The sequence below is a fragment of the Topomyia yanbarensis genome, chromosome 2, assembly GCF_030247195.1.
Source record: "Topomyia yanbarensis strain Yona2022 chromosome 2, ASM3024719v1, whole genome shotgun sequence".
Taxonomy (NCBI): Eukaryota; Metazoa; Arthropoda; class Insecta; order Diptera; family Culicidae; genus Topomyia; species Topomyia yanbarensis.
This window is the reverse complement of record NC_080671.1, coordinates 199,880,742-199,895,464: the sequence shown is the minus strand read 5'-3', so window position 1 is coordinate 199,895,464 and position 14,723 is coordinate 199,880,742. Positions and strand designations below refer to the sequence as shown.

At 34.7% G+C, this 14,723-nt stretch overlaps 1 protein-coding gene across 3 annotated transcripts in view; it reads right to left on the bottom strand.

Annotated features, from left to right (window-relative positions):
- Positions 1-14,500, bottom strand: part of LOC131682651 (glycerophosphocholine phosphodiesterase GPCPD1) — a 105,040-nt gene extending 90,540 nt beyond the window's left edge. For all 3 annotated transcript variants that reach the window (XR_009304116.1, XR_009304117.1, XM_058964306.1), the window contains exon 1: positions 14,164-14,500. The gene's annotated coding sequence lies outside the window, so the exon portion shown is untranslated. The remainder of the gene's footprint in view (positions 1-14,163) is intronic.
- Between the last annotated feature and the right edge of the window lie 223 nt (positions 14,501-14,723).

Sequence of the window (14,723 nt, the reverse complement as noted above, 5' to 3'; positions counted from 1 at the left end):
TAAAAGTATTTTGTAAATTCTATAGCTGCCTAATTTAATCGAGTTCAAGGGTGATCCGAAGGGCTAAATCGTTAGGACATTGTTCAAGTTAAATAGAAAGGTAAGTTCAACATTGAATTATTATTTTCCAAGTGTTTGATTTGCTACAGATGAAACATTCCAACATTGCGTATTGTTAGGCAGAATCCAAAACAAATTGAGTTATGTGTTCAATCTTGTATGATAAATACTAAAATCTTTGATTGGGTATTTGAATCACAGTGTTTACAAGTTCGAGATTGTGTTAACCCCTCCGGCACTCGCGCGAATGGCTCCCGAATGAGCAGCCGCTGGTGCTGAAAGATTTCGCTAGAGTTTCTGAAGGCGTTGCACTAAATACAATGGCGCGAGTGCCGGAGGGTTTGTCTGGTGCTTGTGAAATATTTTGAAGGCCCTATTTTGTGCAATAATTTCCGCCTAGTTCAATACTTTGGACCTATAGAAACATTGCGATGTGTAAAACAATGGGATTCAACAGCATAAGTTCAACCAAACTCTCGGAGGTTGCACGAAAGACTCACTAGGGCTTCAAAAACGATTTGTGATTCTTCTGTTACAGCAATAATGATAAAGCGACAGTTGAATCATGAGGAGAAACAGTAGTTGTAAGTATTGGACGTTTTATTATTTCTGCTTCGCACTTTCAAGGTTTATCTGTTTTAAAAACGTTCTATAGATACTCTGAAGTAACACATAAAGTGCTAACCAACTGAAGACATCTTATTCATCATGGTTATTGTCATTGTGGAGCATCATAAATGCTGGCGTGACATTAATTCAGAGGGTCATTGGCACGACAAAAGTTATCAACCTACACCAAAGGCAAGTGCTTACTTTTAATATTACATTAGAAGAAATTTATTGGGACAAGAATTTGTTGAAGTCTCGAAATAGGTTACCCAGTTTACAAAAGCTTCAAATTTCATTGAATCCCAGTTATCGCTCAGGATGACAACTATCATCTGGGATGTTGTGACCTTTTAGATTTATATGAATTCTTCCATAATTTTATCTGAATTCTTCCAGGAAAAATCCAAGTTTGACGAAATATTCAAACTAAAGGCGAGCTCATAAAAGTAATTCGAAATGAAGAAGTTTCAATACTAACAGATGAGAACAGATAGATGTTTCTATTTGAGTAGCACATGTTAAAAAATTTGGTCTTTGTAATCCGTCAACATCGATAAAAAATTCGCTTCTGCAAGACTAAACCTGAAAATCAATAAGGGAACCAGGGGCTATTTAGACCTAGCTAAGCACATCGCCCTTGTAGGTGATATGTGAAAGAATTTATCGGTCAAAGTCCTAATTGTTAGTTTGAAGCCTCAGCTACATTTTCGTGCCTTAAAAAGATCATTTGCAACACTCCATGGTAGCGCTAGGCGACGATTTGCAAAACATCCTTTCGATTTCGTTTTTTCATCCAATAAAATAAATAAATTGCTTTACACTTAATCTGGTTGGTCACAGCTTTTGATTGGCACATCATATATTTTCTTTGCTATATCTTGTGTAATTGTCTGCCTAGTCGCAAACCGCCGAATAGCTCCGTACACACATTTCGCACAAGTTTTGAGCATCTTGAAAATATGTTTTCACCCAAAAATTACTCCATAAAATAGGAGCCTTAAACTTTCCAAAACTTACTTGCTTTTTCCCTTTGTCGCTTTAATCAAGGTTTTTACATTAGGATTTTTGTTTTGAGGATGGCAAAAATGGAAAACGTTGTATCTCCTTTCTAAAAAAAACCAAAGCATTTGATTCAGCTGTTAAAATTAGAAAAGCGGTTCCACAAATATATACAACGGTCAGAAAGTCTTACGATTTTCTAAGAAATCGAGGGGGTCTGAATTACCCCACGGTCTTTATAGCGCCGGGTACCCCTATTTATATTGTAATAACAAATTATACGTATACTTACAGTGATTCATTTCTTTCTTTATTTCTTTTATCTCGACCATTCTTATTATTTAACGATACGCAAATAGTAAAAAGTTAGCTATTCCTTTGTTTATCATAAGCTGAAACAAGATGTATATACAATAATATGTCTACTATGAAAAAACCCATGCAGCAGCTGAATTAGTATATACCAAAGACGATGTTTTAAATATAGACACGTGGAGAGAAAAAAAGTGAATTTGGCTCCACGGTTAACTATAATCATTTTGTTCGCCAATTTTGACAATCAGGAGTTTTGTGCAAACATCGAGTGGCTTGTAGTTTGAATGAATACCTGACAAATCCGTTTTTTGAAGTATTTCGCATAATACTCAGTTGTTATGAGACTCAAAAGTGCCTTGCCTACGTTACTGAGCCTGTGTATATGTTTTTCGTTGCACTAGAGAGAATTCGCGGGAATATATCGTAAAGGCAGTTGAATGTCACGATATTAGAAGAGCTCTAGTCGATATAATTCATAATGCTAAATCTTTAGAGCCATACAAAATGAGAAACCAGCCAGTTGGTCAATGCTTCTATAATTTTTAATACTTTTGTATCAGGAAACATATAGTATTTTCGCTGATGTGTAAACATATTTAAAAGATTCTCTTTTTATTTTATTCTCAATACTCCCCACCCCTACACTCTATCAAAACGTGGTTGAAAATAATAAACAAAGATGGCAAAATTAAATTGGCGACGCGAGCTCCATGGGTCTGCTTAGTAGTAGTAAACTCGTGCGACATATTTCGCAGTATAACTCATAAAGATGGAAAGGTGACCACACTATTACATGTGTGTTTGCGCTTTGTATTGTTTTAAGCTGTTCACAGAGTAAGCAACAGGATACATGCCACATAAAATATTCACTAGGGATTTTGTTCTACCTATTCGAACGCGACAACAGCTACAGCATGTGAATAGCTAAAACAAATCTCATAGCAAATATTTTTGTGACCCTTGGCCTGTTGCATCGTCTGCTGCTCAGCTCTTACGAATTGCCGACTTTTTAAGTGTCTGTTTACTAGAACGCCGAAGTAATACGCTTTTACAAAAACTTAAGGAAACCAACGTTCAATGAAAAAGCTATTAAAATGTGACATACACAAATTAATATTAAGACAAAAAGCAGTTGGTTAAAGTACTCTCTTAAAGCAGAGCTGACCAGTTTTTTTCTCAAGCATACACAAACAAACAAATACAAACTTGCACAATTAAATAATCAAACAAATAAAAACTAAACTACTTAAACGCACATACACACAAACTGACAATATTATAAATACAGACAACCTAATATAAACAAAAGAGATTTTAATACATAAACATATAAAAAATGATGAAAGCCAATAATACTAAAATCAAGAACAATCTCATAATTAAAAACTGCAAAAGTATATGCATCGAGATGTGAATTGGATATAAACAAAATAATATATAAATCAAACACAAACTAACATTCACAAATGTAGGTAAATTAATTGCAACAAACATACATGAATAATAATTCACAAGATACTAAAATCATGAACAAGTTCGCAACAAATATCAAAGAGTATATACGAATACTATATGAAGTATAGAAAACAGCAGCAAATAAATATTTTCAAAAAAAAAAAATTAAAAAATTAATAAATAAGCACACACGTTTCGAAGAAATATCCACAGTCAAACAAACATTAAGAATCAATCGCATACAAATGCTCTTGCACATAAGAAGCAAAAACTAAAAAAGGTCACCGTTTCTTGTTTTTAAACAAATTTTTAATTTTTTCTTAAAACAGATTGGCACAGATTGCAAAATGGGCTGTGCACAGATTTCAAGAAATATGACCTGGCATCCCTGGTCATTCCAAACAAGCACGAAACCTGTCAATGGCCCTCGTTCTAGAAGCATTCGCAGCAATTTTCTTCGGGTTGTGTGATTTTGACAGGTCTCGTGCTCGATTGGAAAGACACTGACAAATAAATAAGAAAAAGATAGACATGGCGGGTCTTTATCCAGGGGGATTTAGTGTCTTTCTTTAATCATACATACAGGGTAGCCAGATATAATTTCTTCATATCGGTAGACTCATTAAAGGTTTATGGGTATTTTTGTTCCAAAAATATAGTAGTGACATAAAATTGTAAAATACTGAAGCACGGAAACGACAAATGATCCTTCGAAGAAATTGAGAAGAAATGTTTTAATTATTAGACCATTCAAAGGTGCTACCACCTGAGATTTCATACCAATCCAAATGAAAAAAAAAAAATTGGTGCAGGCTGTGCCCAAAATAAATGAAAATCAGTAGTTTTCGGTATAAATAGGAAAATATCGGTAGTTTTCCCCGGGTCGTCTGTGAAATAGTACTGAAGCCCAACATTCGCAGGACTACCGATAAATTGGTAAATCTGGCCACTCTGCATACATAAAATAAACAAACATCATTAGCGACATCTGTGCGTGGAGAACATTTTCGTTTGTAATGCGCTGCTGCATGGGTCTCTTAAAAAAGCCTTTTCATAAAATATCAAAGAAGCAAGCAGGGTGGCCAGATAAAACTTTAATATCGGTAGGGTCACTAAAAGTTTATCGGTAGTTATCGGTAGGCCGGGTTGTTGTCCCAAAAACGTAGTATTGACGTAGAATTGTAAAATACTGACAACACAGATCTCAGACCAAATCCAACCCAAAAATGAATGTTGAATAGGATGTGTCCAAAATCAATAAAAATCGGTAGTTTTCGGTAGGAATAACAAAATATCGGTAGTTTTGCCTTGGTCGTCTGGAAACGGTAGGGAAGACCAAAATCGGTAGGACTACCGATAAATCAGTAGGTCTGGCCACCCTGGAAGCAAGGCAAGCTATTTCAAATCTCGACAAACATATGATTACGGCCTAAAATCCAACTGTCAAAATCCACTTTGAATGGAAATTCTGGACAACCGTTACTAGTCGAACACAGTTCACAAGAGTTTATGAAAGAGAAAACTTTTCTCTTTCGTTTACTACCAACATTTATAATGACTTTCACAATTTAGTATTTTTTCTCTCAGTTTTGTATCCCTTGACATATTTTATGTCGTGGAAATTGGGTAATTAATTGATGTTGATTGAGAGCGATGAAAAGCTATTTGCCGGAAAAAATCGCGCGGGAGATTATAAATCCCACAAGCCTAATGCACATATTGATACAGAGTTTACCTTCTTTGACAGTTTGCTTAAACGAAACAAAACTTTCGATAGAAAATTTCTATTAGCTGATTATAGTCCTAATTTTCCGCTTAAAATATTTTTCAGACATGTGTGGCCATTTAAAGACAAGTTTTGGCTGCTGGCGATTAACAAATTAAACCGGCATCCCTGAAATGTTCAGCAGAAAAGTTGTTATCGTTAATCGTTTGTTTACTAATTTTCTTCAAGATGCAGAATCGGAAAGGTGTCAACATTTTCTACGTTTCAGAGTTCGTCAAATTATTTTTTTTCGAAGCGACAGAAAGAAGATTGGGTGGTGATGTAAATATTTACTCAACACGGGTCCGATCGCCATAATTATTTTTATCACATGCTTACAATCGTCGCTTTGATTGGTTGGTGGTCCTGATTATTTTGCAAGCAAGAAGCAAACGAATAAAAAAATGGCACACGTTTCCACCTTTTTATCTGTGCCAATATGGATAAGAAACAAATTAGTAGCAAGTTTCTTTATTGCTTTATTCAGTTTCTCTGTGTGACTTTATACATATTTCCAAATCATAATAAAGGTAAGTTTTCGAAATGATTTTCAAAGGCATATTATGAATGAATTATGAATTTAATTTCAGGAATATTTATCCGAAAATTTCGATCAAATTTTACAGATGGATCGTGATGCTTTCACTTATTGAGTCAGATAAGTATGTCTATTTTTAAAACTTCTGTTTTCTTTGTGTGTCTTTTTTCAGCGCAGTAATCCAAATGCGATGGTATTATTAAAATCAAAGGTGAGAATAGTAAATTATTATGATGGGTTGTACAGTTTCCTGATTGAACGACGACCGATGGATACAGCCAGCCGTTAAACCAACAAGATAGTACCATATCTAAGTAGGTAGTATATTTATATTTCCTGTGGCGGGTTTAGAATGGATGCAGAGGAAAAAGATAAAGGTTTTTTTTATTAGAAAAAATGCACATTCAGCTAATAACTCATTCATGTTTGACTAAAACTTTTCTAAATCCAAATTGTAAGCCGAATTGTTATCCATTTAGTGAAATTGTACACAAAATGAAATTAAATTCGTTGTGAAATTATCACTAAACTCACGTTTTAGTGGACTCCCTATGCTCCCCTGATACACAATTGCTACTGAATTGTTAAGTAGGTGACAATTATGTATCATAGAATAACAAAAGTAGATATATCACCCATTTAACGCACAGTAAGAAATGAAAATGATAATTCGAATGTGGTTGGAGCACGCGCGTGTTGCACAATGTCTAGAAGTTCCCATGAGAGAATATAAACTAACCAACTATGCTTGGTTGTCAATGATTTTAAATTAGGTTATGTAGAGGTACTTTTGATAAGATGAATGTTTAGTAATTATGAATGTTATCATAAATTAAACTAAGAATATTATTTATAAGACATAAAGAAATGGCAGGTATGAATCTTTAGACAGCTAAATATTAATAATTATCAGTTTGAATAATTTCCTTAAGTGGGGGTTTCCAGTTCTACAAGTTTAATTTTTTGAGTGGATAGGCAGTTATGTATTGTTGTTGAGTTGGTAATTTTGCATTCACATTAATCCATTTAAAATGGAGTCATATTTATTTCCATTCTAGGTCATTCATGCGTATTGGATCAGACATTCTCGCGAACAATACTTCCGAACATTCCAGCCACGCCCAAGATGAATTGTTCTTTTGGCGCTCTGTTGTATTTCGACGGGATTGCAGTTTTTTCCGTTTTTATATGACAACCAATTATTTATAATATTTATATATATTTAACAGTAATTTTCTTATTTATCATGTCATGGAATAATAAAAATAATATAAATATTTGATATCTATTATTCCAAATCACAAATCCAACCTAGAATTTACAAAATAATTAGCTGGTACAACTTTTTGGCCGACGAAATCAAAAAAAAAATTGATTAAAATACCAAAATCGCTTTTAATTTTCAACAAACATATTGACTGTTACGACTGGTTGCGAATTATTAAATCAACAAACCAGTTGATTGAAACAACCATCTTAGTTTTAGTTTTCAACTCGTAATATTCTTAAAATCAACAACAACATTAGTAGATACAACTCATTTGATTAGCTGATTCAGATGATGTGTGTCTTTGCTAACTGACAGCATTGTATTTTCAACTAGATGTTTTAGTTGTTTCAGCCACTGTTTTGTTGACACAAAAACAAAAATGACAGTTTAGAAAAATCAACAATCGTTTAGCTGTACCAAATTTTAACCAATCGATTTCAGAAATTCGACTAATAATTTAGTTGCTATGCGATCGAGAGCGTTTCCGTGTATTTACTTTACTTACTCAATTTCTGTGTCAAATATTACTGTTCAAACTTGATATTGTATTCTGTGTTTTGATAATTTTTTGGTGTAATATATCCCTTTTCATACTAAATAATTTTCATGTTTGATACAATTTGATTTGATTTGATATCTTAACAATTTCGCATCGTACTTTGTAAAAACAATGAGCTAAACGCATACCTTGCCATGCAATATTTTTAATATTCTGTAAAATATAGTTGTATACCATTTCTCCGATATCCATTTCCCAGAAAGCCATTCCCCGGAATGCTCTCCCCCAGAATGTACTGTCCGGTTTATTCAAGCATAGGTGTTGATTCCTTCTTTCGAGTTTACCAGTGACCACCTTTCAAGAGTGCATTTCGTTTGTTGTGATACCCTTCTATTGCGTTTGAGGTTCTGGGTATGTCATTGAGAGTGTTGTATTGCATGATCCATAATTCAGGGGAAAATCTGACCTGTGCCTGTGCGCAGTATTTTCCAACCCTTCGCTTCCCCAAAACATTTTTTTCGATGTAATCAAAGTACGGAGCCATTTGATCCGGAGCTAAAGCATGAACAATACCCAAGTCTTCAGGCACATCTTGGGGCTTCAAAAAGTCCAAGACCTGCGTTTGTCTAAAAGAGATCTGCATTTGCACGTTTTTCAAATAAATTCCAGATAATCCCAATTTTTGGATCCGTTTCCACCAATTTTTCGTTAGGTGGAAAAAGCAACCACATCGCACAGAATTGGGAACAATCCTTGCGATAGCGTTTATCTCATCGGTTTCGAAATCTGTCAATACAATCGACGGATTAATTGTAATGTTGTTGTTAGCTGCTATGGTTTTCATCAGTTTTAGAGCTTTTTTGTAGTTGGATTCTGTTTTATCTAGAAGGAGCATGTGTACTAAGGGCAAGAACGTTCGTTCAATGTATGTATGTAATGTATTCAATTTATGTAGCAGATGAATCAACAAGGGTATGACCTGTGATCAACTCGTATGCCCGGTTTATTCGAACATAGGAGTTGACTCCTTCTTTTAAACATGAGCAGCTCTTTGAATATGTATGCCAAATAGTTCTCGGAATGAAACTTGTTATCCACTCGTCTGACCGGTTTTCTCAAACATAGGGGTTGATTCATTCTTTCCAGCACATTATGGAATAGCTGAGGCAAAAGGTTGGCTAAAATAGGAAAAACATATTCGAACTATCATATTAAAGATTTTTTATAACATTCTTCGATGTTTGTTGCAACATGTACCATCGAAATTTCAAGTGGGTCTACTCTCGAGGCCTAAAATTGAGGTGTTTTTGGGAATAAATTGCGAAAGATATACTGAATGGATCTTGATTTTTTTTTTATTTTGAGGATGCATGTTTCGGCTTTTCAATTTAATATTAAACGACGAAAACAAAAATATCTGCGAACTTGAAACGTCATTGGTGACATTGATGTTTAAATTACATGGGTCCCGCTTAAGTAAAGTTTCGGCTAATTGGGTAATCAGTAACCAAAAGGTTGATATTCTCTATAAGGGGCCATGCATAAATGACGTAGCATTTTGGGGGGTAGGGAGGGTATACCAAATTTGTGACGAAGTGTGACGAGGGGGAGGGTAGGGTCAGAAGTTGTGCGACGTAGCATTAAGTTTAAAACCCATTGTTTAGAGAAAACAATTTAATGATCATCCATTCCCAAGAGAAATAAATTTAAATTCAATCTAGTTACTTTTGATGCGGTTTTGTCATGAGGTAAATTTTACGATTCGCGGAATTGCAAGTTCGCGAAAATACAAAAAGATTTTGTATGCGGGTTTAACTTGCTACATTAGTTAGCTAATGTTGCTAATTAGTAGACTTAGTTTGAAAGCTGAATTAAATTTTCACTTCGGATTCACCCAAACAAAATTTAGTAATTTAGATGAACGTATGCTTCTTACAATCATTGGCGGCTGCACGATTGTGAACTGAGAGAACTTCTCTTCATGCTCCCTTTGACTTATAAAATTCAAAACAAAACTATCAACACTATATTTGTTATGAAATGGGCTTATTTTGCACGCAATTTGCTGTTATAATGAAAATGTTGATAAAAGTCGTAAAACATTTTGAAAGGACATGTATTTAAAATAATTGAAAAACATATGCAATTTTTTTTCATCTCCCGGGCGCTTTGCATGGGACGAGGGGGAGGGGGTAGGTAAATGCTACGTTATTTACGAGGGGGAGGTTAGAATTTTGTGACCAAATGCTACGTGGGGGGAGGGAGGGGTCAAAAATCGCCGAAAAAAGCTACGTCATTTGTGTACGGCCCCTAATCATAGATACGTTGGCTATATTTTCCTGAGTTTTTTTTGTTATTTTTAAGTTAAATTTTAATTATTACGTCATTTTTTGAATAAAATTTTGCAAATCGTACTCGGCCCAACATAGCGGTATGATTTCTGAACAATTAAAAAAATTGAAATCGTACCAATAGTTCTATGAGGAGACTCGGAAGCTAAAAAACACTACTTTCGGGAAAACGCGCTTTTTTCGTCTTCAAAAGTGAAAGTTGAAAGGCAACACACGTATCTTTGTAATAAAAAACATAATTAAAATCTATTCACTCCCTAACAGTTTATTCCCAAAAAAATGTTTCATTTCTTCTAAAAACTGGCCGTATGCAACAGTTTTTATTAGACTGAAACTATGCAATCAATGAAGTATTATTAAGTTAGAAAACGTTGTTAATGATCTATGTTAAGTACTCTGTTGTTGAAAGTATCGAAAAAAATTTCAATGGCTGAAAATGTGCTTAAATAGTTTTGAAAATGATATGTCGCCGAAGCGCGTCTTATGTATACCCCGAGCGTACTGAAAACTTTAAACGCGATTTTTTCGAAACCACTTTTTAGCTGGTCGGAAATGTAAGTGAAACAACTCCTTTTGGATCGTTTTGAGATTTGCACAGTGTATTCAGAATTTCCATCTGCAGCGACGTACGTAAGATTTTAGATTTTCTTGGCATAGTTTTTGTTTAAATTTGCGTCGATTTTAATGAATTTTTCAGCGCTTTTTCATTAACAAGTGCGCCATTTCGCAAAATCCTACGTCGATTGCCATTGTACCAAGAAATCGAAAAAAAATTAGTTTTTAGCTCTAGGCAGCCAAAGCTTTGTGCTCAATCATTAACAGTCAATAACACGCAATGCGAAAGAGGTTTAAGATGTTCTATTAGGTATTTAACCTAATGGTACTCTTTTTATGTTTCTAGATCTTCAGGTAACACGTAATATTGTCTTACCTATTATCTCAACTCAAATATATTATAGAGTTTTAGAATATTTCCGCGGCGCGATGCCGCAAATATCGAAAGTCGACGATTGTTGAATATTCAACAGTAGTTGCAGTAGTAGGCTAAACGCTTGATTAAAATGCCAACCGCCGTTAATTATTTTTTGGTTTCTAGTTCGCACTAAACTCGCAAGGCAACACAAGTTTTATCATAGAAATTTGCTACAAAAAAACTTAAATAAAGAGTTTTCCTTGATTTTTGAGCTCCTTTGCAACTATAGTGGGGCGTATGTACCTAGAGTTGCATGCTCCAAAAGTAATCAATGGGTTTTGCATCTATAGGAGCCGAAATTAGCAATTGCGCCACTATTGCTACACACGGAGCAAGCGGTTTTAAATGCAAAAATTGGTTCAACACCATTATTTTATATTATATTTTTTCTATCAAATAGGAATTGAAAGCTTTCATTTAATATATAATCATCACCCGTAGATCTTTCCATCTTTTTTAATGCGTTTAAATTTAAGCACAATGCGTAAATCTTAAAAAATACTATTAATAGCGAACTTATAACAAGTATTTAAGTACTGATGATCTAAATGTAACGAATTGTTTATTGACACAATGGAAGGAAAAAAATGTTCGGCAAAATAATTTTCTGGGTTCTGGTTCTATCTCGGTGAAAGTTTTCTGGGCTTTGGTACTTTCTGGGAATCAGTTTTCTGGGAATTAGTACTTTCTGGAATATGTGTTTCTGGGGAAAAAGCTTCGGCATTCTTCTGGGGAATTGTTTTCGGGGGAATGTTATACAATCGTCTGGGAAATGGCTATATCTGGGGAATAAACTTTTGAGCATTGGTTTATTCTGGCTTTTTCGAGAAAGAGGACATTCTGGAATATTGTTTTCTAGAAATTGTTACATTCGAGAGAATGATTTTTTGGAGAGCAGTTTTTTCTGGGGAAAACACTACGGTACTTTAGTTTATGTGGCATGGTTTTTGAGGAAAATTTTTCATTGCAATATTCAACACAACATGAATTAGCAAATTCTTTATTTTAATTCGGAATAAATAATGTCATCCTAACATCCGATTTCAACACAATACAAATCATTTCAAATGTGCGAATCGAAAGCGAAGAATATCGTTCGATGGCAGATAATAAAAAAAGTAAAACTTTTCTTGGGAATGACTTTCTGGGAAATGGTGCATTCTGGGGAATGGGATTCTAGGAAATGTTACATTCTGGGGAATGATATTCTGGGGAGTAGCTTTATGGGGAATGATTTTCAGGGTAATAATATACAATCGTAAAATCTACAACCAACAATTCAGTCATATGCGGTATGCCACACCATCGCATTCGAGCTCCTCTTTGTACTTGTCAGAGAAAGATAATTGCACATGCATACATAGCGAGATGCCGAACTTCCATCTCTCATTTGATGTAAGCTGCGAAAGGGGAGAGTTCGTCGAGTACTGTTTGAAACATTTCGCTATTTGTAGGTTTAAGTGAGGATTGCACAAAGGATGGCGAGATCCGGAATTGCTGGTTAATACCGTGCGTATGAGCCATATCAGCAAGATTCCATTCGTTTCATAGGATACTCGACTCGAACCCCATATGAGGGGCAAGCACTAAATCTTCAATACGACGCAGTGCCAAAATAATGTTCACCGACAACGACTCATTAACACCTTAAGAGTTCATGCGAGCAAGTTTTTGATTTGGAAACTAATGAATCGGGCATTTTTCAATTGACCTTTATGATAAACAGTTATGGATGCGGAAATGTATATTCTATCTAAATTTTCATCAAAACAATACTGCCGTGATCCGCATAACGATCCCATTTGCTACGTGTTTCCTATGCAGGTGGGACTGTTATGCGTATCACGGCAGAATATACGCTTAATAAAATTTTTGATCAAGTTTCGCATTTTTCATGGAAAAATCGTAAAATAATGTATACTGTTGTCCCAAAACCGCAAAGTATTAACGGTAATTGTTTACTTTAGCTACTTTTCCCCCTGTAAGTGGAAAACATGTTTTTTTCGTGAATATGCTAGTTTAGTGTTCTAGATTCATAAAAAATAGGCGGAAAGCGAAAATTTTTAATAATTTATTAATGAGACTAAAAATAAGTTCTACCTACTAACCTTGCACATAGGGTTATTGTGCTCTCGAAAGTAAGGTTTTTGGTGAAGTTAGTTTAATGCGGCTACGCCACATAGCCAAGTCCAAGGATCCGAAGCGGCGCAAAGCCGATTTTTCTCTCATGCTGTCCGACTTCGCTACCGCTCAGAGGGACTTAAACTAGAGGTAGCCCGTATGTTTGAGTATACCGGGCAAACGAGTGGATCGCAGGTTTGCTTACGTTTCCGATGACGAGTACGAGGACTACGGCTATGCGGCATAGCCGCATTAAACTAGCTTCGCCAAAAACCTTACTTTCGGGAGCACAATAACTTTATGAACAAAGTTATTAGGTACAACTTACTTTAAAGCTAATTAATGAATTATTAAAAAAAATTTCGCTTTCCGCCTCATTTTTATGAATCTACAACACTAAACTAGCATATTCACGAAAGAAAAACATGTTTTCCACTTACAGGGGGAAAAGTAGCTAAAGTAAACAATTACCGTATTAACAACATAGCATAACATTGGAAAGGTAATTTCCATATCAACTTTTGAATAGGGCTAATAAGATTTGTAAACAAACTTTTGTTTTGCTAATTTCTCTTATTTTGTTATAATTTCAACACAGAAAACATTTGAAATTGATTCTACCAAGGGTAAAGATGTTGATTCATGTGTATTTGTCATGAAATTCAACTTGGCTGCGGAGTAATGAGCGAAAGAAGTTTGTTTACAAAAATCTCATTAGCCCTTTTGAAGAATTAATATTGATTTATTCTCGTTTACAGAACAATAACAAAATTAAAATTTGCTGTAAAATGACAACGTAGTAAATTTTTCAGTGCAGCAAGTCCCAGAAAATATTTTGACAAAATACAAGATTTTTAGGTTATACGATATTTTCCTACATTGTTTGTTTTTAATTTGATGAGATCTACAACCTATACTGGGTCACCTGAAGAGTTCAAAATAACAGTAGTACCATATCATTGATAATATAGCTTCAGTTAGACGTTATTCAAAAAAAGTATGGACTGTAATGTAGGTTCCTAACACGACGTATGTGATACACGACCCTTCGGAATCTAAATTTTTCGAGTGGTTGTAGGTTTATGACAAAGGCAACACTTTTACAGTGTAAAGTTATCGCTACGTGTCATCTTAAATAAACAGACAAAACTGTTTTCGCAAATAAACATACATATAGGAATGATTCAATAGCAGTTTACGAAACATACCAGAAAGCTAAGTTGGGATTGGTTGGATGTTCCTCTGTGTATCCCCAGCTATTTTAGCTCCAAGCGAATTTCTACTATAGAACTTTTGACGTTTTCCTGAATTACACAGCAATTTTTGACAAAGCAATCATTGTACGTTTATGATTATTTTTGCAAACACAACACTAACAATTTTTACTTAATGTATAAATACCACTAATCAAATTACTTGCCGTGAATAATAAAAAAGTATCTTCTACGACAAAACTATTGGCAAAAAGCCAAAAGCTGACGCTGCCAAACAACTTTCTCAGTTCACACACCTGTTTACGGGAGCATGCAGAATAAAAACTAACAACAAAACATTGGCAGCGGTGACAGCAGTCATTGGATATGATCATTTTTCAAAAGGGCTCAACAGCAAACGTGTTTTACGTATGTCCCTCTAATAGAAGTCTGGAGAAGATTAATTTGATGTATCGAAACAACAGATTATAAATTTATGCTAATAATGCATAATAGTTATTTAATTGTATTTTGCATGCCATTTCACGGGAAAATGAAAACAAAGCGAAGAAAGG